Source organism: Eulemur rufifrons, chromosome 5 (assembly GCF_041146395.1).
Source record: "Eulemur rufifrons isolate Redbay chromosome 5, OSU_ERuf_1, whole genome shotgun sequence".
In the NCBI taxonomy this organism is placed as follows: domain Eukaryota; kingdom Metazoa; phylum Chordata; class Mammalia; order Primates; family Lemuridae; genus Eulemur; species Eulemur rufifrons.
In genome coordinates, this window is record NC_090987.1 from 55,534,628 (window position 1) to 55,541,077 (window position 6,450).

The following is a 6,450-nucleotide window of genomic DNA, read 5'->3' on the forward strand; positions in this document are numbered from 1 at the left end:
GAGTCAGCGGGCAGGGGTTGGTGGTGGAGGGTGGGAGAAAAAAAGTGCCACCTTTGGACAGGCAGTGAGATATGGAGGGAGAGAAAGTTGAGAAGCCCACAACCACACAGCCCTCTGGCAGCGACCCCCTCCATGGCGCTGACGGATCCGGCCCTGCAGAGACTAAGGGTGACGGGGACATCTGGTCGACCCCAATGACTATTCCAAGACACAGGAAGCGGAAGCTTCCAGTGTCTTAAGATCTAGGACTAGAATCTGGCATGACGTCACTTTCACTGTATTCTTTAGTTAAGCTCTCAGAAGTCTACACAGTTTCAGGGGGAGGGGACATGGAGGCTACCTCCCAAGTGGAGGACGGTCAAGGCATGCCAAAGAATTGGTGGCCACGCTCAGTCTGCGCGACCGAATCATCACATTGCGGAATCGTGGTCTCTCATGAATCTGAGTCACAGACCTGAGGTATGTTGGTTGCAGAGGATCCCAGATCCTCCTGAAGAAGTTCCCTGTGACGTGGCTTCAAGTGTGTGCTGCAGTTTTCTTCCAGGTCTTCCCTAAAGAGACAGACATTCACTGGAGAAGGGGAGATAGTCATCCTTCCAGTGTGCTACTTAATACTGGATTTTGAGTTAGCACATGTACTTGGATACTCAAAATGCCTTTGTTTCTCCTGCTTAAGGTAGGGGCTTCTGGATATTAGAGGACTGCGGGAGCTGTGGCCCAAGTCCTCACAGTGGGCTCAGCAGGTCTGCAGACCTGCTAGTGGTTATCCCCCCATTCCTAAATGTGTCATTGGAATAGATGTCCTCAGCAACTGGCTCCTACCATGTGGGGTGAGGGCTTTTATGGTTGGACAAACCTGGGGGAAACTTCTTCATTAAATGAGTGAACCCAAAGCCACTCCCCACCCCTGAAGGGACGAGTCACCACCAGTGACTTGGAAAGTGAAGAGGCGCTGATTCTGATCACAGCCCCACTGACAGGTGCCTAAATAGCCTGTGAAGAAGGTAGCTGAGTCATGGGGAAATCACTGCGGATTTACAATAATCAGGTTGTGGTTCCAACTGCAAGTGCTGTTATGGTAATTGTGGCATCTCTACTGGAGCAACTGGCACAGCTTCTGGCACCTGGCGTGCAGCTATTTGTCCAGAAAATGTTTTTTGTCTGTGACAATTTGCAAGGGGCAGGCACTATCAGCACTTTAGCTCTTTGCATAGCCTTGCAGAGGTTATCCTGATGTCCTAAGGAATGTCACCTGGTTCTTTGCAGAGGTGACATCATGCTTTACAGACTGGGTTAAAAAGATAGGAAAGTACGGTAGTTAACAGTTGAATACTCATATCGGATCGTTACAGAACTTTTCAAACACAGCCTGAACCTTCAAAAAACTTTTGTCCCCACACTTGTCTTAGTTGGCCTCTCCGCAGCCTCTCACACTCGTGGCCACTCCTGCATCATGAAGCATTCTCTCCCACTGTTCTCAGCACACTTGGCCCTGCTGGTTTGCTTCCTGGGATTCCAGGGGTCCTTTGTCATTCTCCTCCACAGATCAGTCTTCAATGTGGCAATTCTATGTTGGGATTCCTCAGTGCTTAGTCCAAAAGCTCCCAATCTTCTCCCCTTGCTAATTTCTTCCAGGTCCATGACACAATGATCTTTGACATACAAAATTTGCTAATAGTAGACATTTTATTTTCACACTTTTTGCACCCAGTTCTGTATTCTCTTCCTGAGTTTGTGGAATCCACCATCTTTGAGGCAGAAATCTCCTCACCTATAGAAACTTAAAATCTTCTTTGTTTTTCCAGCCTTCCCTTCAGCCTAAGTATGGACACATGACCAAGGCACTGCCACATATTTTTTAAGCTTTTTTTTTTTTTTTTTGAGACGGTCTCACTCTGTTGCCCAGGCTAGAGTGCCATGGCATCAGCCTAGCTCACAGCAACCTCAAACTCCTGGGCTCAAGCAATCCTTCTGCCTCAGCCTCCTGAGTAACTGGGACTACAGGCATGCACCGCCTTGCCTGGCTAATTTTTTTTTCTATATATTTTTAGTTGTCCAGCTAATTTCTTTCTATTTTTTTGGTAGAGACAGGGTCTCGCTCTTGCTGAGGCTGGTCTCCAACTCCTAAGCTCAAATGATCCACCTGCCTCGGCCTCCCAGAGTGCTAGGATTACAGGCATGAGCCACCATGCCTGACCCACTGCCATGTTTTTAACTGGCACATAGTGACTTACAAATCAGTACGTCACTCTGGAGTCCATCTGGTGAGCAACAATGGTGCGCACCAGATGGGCTGCAAACTCAGATGGCTAGATCACTTAATTGTGGAAGAATCATTTCCTCTTTATTCTGTTTAAGTAACAGGAAAAAATAATCTGATCAAAAATATTATCTTACTTAGAAGTAAGAACTGTGAAGTTTAAGCAGTTCTGGGGGGTATGTTTTGTGGTCATGGGAGGTTGTTCCTGAGATGAGTAAAGACTGAGCCAGAAAAAGTCTATGTTTAATACATTTTTTTTTTTTTGAGACAGAGTCTCACTCTGTTGCCCAGGTTAGAGTGAGTGCCATGGCGTCAGCCTAGCTCACAGCAACCTCAATCTCCTGAGCTCAAAGGATCCTCCTGTCTCAGCCTCCCGAGTAGCTGGGACTACAGGCATGTGCCACCATGCCCGGCTAATTTTTTCTATATATATTTTTAGCTGTCTATATAATTTCTTTCTATTTTTAGTAGAGATGGGGTCTCGCTCTTGCTCAGGCTGGTCTCGAACTCCTGAGCTCAAACGATCCACCCACATCGGCCTCCCAGAGTGCTAGAATTACAGGCATGAGCCACCGTGCCCTGCCTGTTTAATACATTTTATTTTGTATTTTTTCAAATTTTAAAATGAGAAAATGTATCTTGTATATAATTTACCTTGATCTATGTTAATAATTCCCTTGTTTTTCCATATAACTTTACCAACCATGTATGAGCCCTAATAAATGATTTTGTTTTGAAAAACTCAGTTCAGAGCACAAACCCAGCTACGTAGTGAAAGAATGATATTGTCTCTATTATACAAAGATTTTCAGGAAAATAAAAGCTGGACAAGGTCTCTAAGTCATATCAGGATCTTCTTTTTCTAGCTTCTTAAGGTGAAAGCTTAGAAATGTTAGTGTTTTCTTTTCCTTCTTTCCTTTTTTTTTTTTTTTGCCAGGATGTTGCTATGTTGCCCAGGCTGGTCTTGAACTCCTGGACTCTAACGATTCTCTGACCTCACCCTTCCAAATATCTGGGATTACAGGCCTGTGTCTCCTTACCTGGCTACAAATATTACTTTTCTAATATAGTTGTTCAGTGCTCTAAATTTCTTTATAAAAATGCTGTAAATTTCTCTCAGCGTATTGCTGAGTCTGTATGCTACAGATTTTGATATGTTGTGTTTTCATTTTCATTTACTTAAAAATGTTTTCTAATTTTTTTTAAAGACTTTGACTCATGGGTTGTTTAGAAGTAAGATGTTTAATTTTCAAATAATTGGAGATTTTCCAGATATCTTTCTGTTATTGATTTTTAATTTAAATCTATTATGGTCAGAGGATAAACATACTTTGTATGATTTCAATTCTTGTATTTTATGGCCCAGAATATGATCTATCTTGGTGAATATTTTATGTGCACTTGAAAAAAATGTATTCTACTGTTGTTGATTGGAATGATCTATAAATGTCAATTGGATCCAATTGGTTGATGGTATCATTCAGTTTTTCTACATCTTTGCTGATTTTCCATCTACTTGTTCTATCAATTGCTGAAAGAAAAATATTGAAATGTCCAAATATAATTGTGAACTTAATGTTTTTCTTTCGAGTCTATTGGCTTTTTTCTTTTTGTATTTTACGGTGGTTTTCATAGGTGCATATTTTCTTCGTGAATGAACACTTTTATCATTACGTATTGTTCCTTTGTGTCTGTGGTAATTTTCTTAGTTCTGAAGTCTACTTCGTCTGATGTGAATTTAGCCACCCTAGAATTCTTCTGGTGAGTGTTTGATGGGTGTTTCTAGGGTATATCTTTCCCATTCTTTACATATATCTCAGTCTTGTTTGGGTTTGCATTTGTCTTATGATGGCTGAGATTGAACATCTTTTTGTATATTTAAGGACCATATTTATATCTTTGTGTAAATTGCTAAACTTGTGTCATTTGTCTAGTGTTTTTTAGGTTTTTGATCTTTTGTTCCTTCAGTTTTTAAATAGTGTTTTGTATGTGAGGAAGATTAGCCCTTTGGCTGTGACATATACTATAATATAGTATTTTCTCCCCATTTGCCAATTGTACTTTAAATTTAATTCCCACTTGGTCATGGTGTATTATTTTCTTAATGTGGTGTTGAGTTCTGTTTATAAATATTTTATTTTGAAATTTTGCCTCAATTTTAATATGAGATATTGGTTTGTAGTTTTATTTTTCAATATTATACTTGCTTCTTAAAAGAATCAGGAAAATATCCTTCTTTTGTTCTGGAACAATTTAGAGACTACCTTATCTTTGAAGTTTTGGTAGAATTTCCCTCTGAAACCATCTAGGCCTGGTGCATTTCATTTTATTTAATTTTCAAATTGATTTGCATAGAGGTTTTCAAAATAACCTCTTATGATAGCAGAGCATGTAACAGGTGGAAAACCATACCGTGCTCATGGATTGGAAGAATCAACATTGTTAAAATGTCTATACTACCCAAAGTGATCTACAGATTCAATGCAATTCCTATTAAATTACCAACATCATTTTTCACAGATATAGAAAAAATAATTTTGCGCTTTGTATGGAACCAGAGAAAACCCCGTTTAGCAAAATCAATTTTAGGCAATAAGAATAAAATGGGAATTATTAATTTACCAGACTTCAAACTATACCACAAGGCTGTGGTTATTAAATCAGCTTGGTATTGGCACAAGAACAGAGACACAGACTAGTGGAACAGAACTGAGAATCCAGATATAAAACCATCCTCATGTAGCCATCTAATCTTTGACAAAGCTGACAAAAACATACACTGGGGGAAAGATTCCTTATTCAGTAAATGGTGCTGGGAAAACTGGAGAGCCACATGTAGAAGACTGAAACAGGACCCACGCCTTTCACCTCTCACAAAAATCAAATCACGACGGATAACAGACTTAAACCTAAGGTGTGAAACTATCAGAATTCTAGAAGAAAATGTGCAAAAAACTCTTATAGACATTGGCCTAGGCAAAGAATTTATGAGGAAGACCCCAAAGGCAATCACAGCAACAACAAAAATAAATAAATGGGACCTGATTAAATTAAAAAGCTTCTGCACAGCCAAAGAAACTGTCACAAGAGCAAATAGACAACCTACAGAATGGGAAAAAATTTTCGCATGCTACACATCCGATAAAGGACTGATAACTAGAATCTATTTAGAACTCAGGAAAATCAGCAAGAAGAAATCAAAAGTGGGCAAAGGACATGAACAGAAACTTCAAAAGAAGACAGAAGAATGGCCAACAAACATATGAAAAAATGCTCAAGATCTCTAATCATCAGGGAAATGCAAATCAAAACCACAATGAGATATCACTTATCTCCAGTGAGAATGGCCTTTATCAAAAAATCCTAAAACAATAAATGTTGGCGTGGATGCGGAGAGACACGAACACTCATACACTGCTGGCGGGACTGCAAACTAGTGAAACCCCTGTGGGGATTAAGGTATATGGAGATACCTTAAACAGATACAAGTAGACCTACCATTTGATCCATTAATCCCATTATTGGGTGTCTACCCAAAAGAACAAAAGACATTCTATAAAAAATACATTCTATAAAAAAGACAGCTGCACTCGAATGTTTATAGCAGCACAATTCACAATTGCAAGGATGTGGAAACAACCCAAGTGCCCATCAATCCATGAGTGGATTAATAAAATGTGGTATATGTGTACCATGGAGTACTACATAGCTATAAGAAACAATGGTGATCTAGCACCTCTTGTATTTTCCTGGATAGAGCTGGAGCCCATTCTACTAAGTGAAGTATCCCAAGAATGGAAAAATAAGCACCACATGTACTCACCATCAAATTGTTTTCACTGATTGTCCCTAAGACACATTTAGGAATAACATTGATCTGGTGTTGGGCAGATGTGGGGGGTGGGGATGGGTGTATACATACATAATGAGTGTGATGCACACTGTCTAGGAGATGGACACACTTGAAGCTCTGGCTTGGAGGGGGGGCAAGGGAATATACGTAACCCAAAGGTTTGTACCCCATAATATGCTGAGATAAAAAAGAAAAAAGAATGGATGAATGAGTGGAGCACTAGGTTCTGCAGTTGCAGACCTGCCCCTCAACAGACTTACAGTCTTCGGGGAGGACAGACCTGTTTCTAGAAGCTGGTGCAGGAATAAGTGAAGGGAGGGGAGCGAAGAGGGGGACA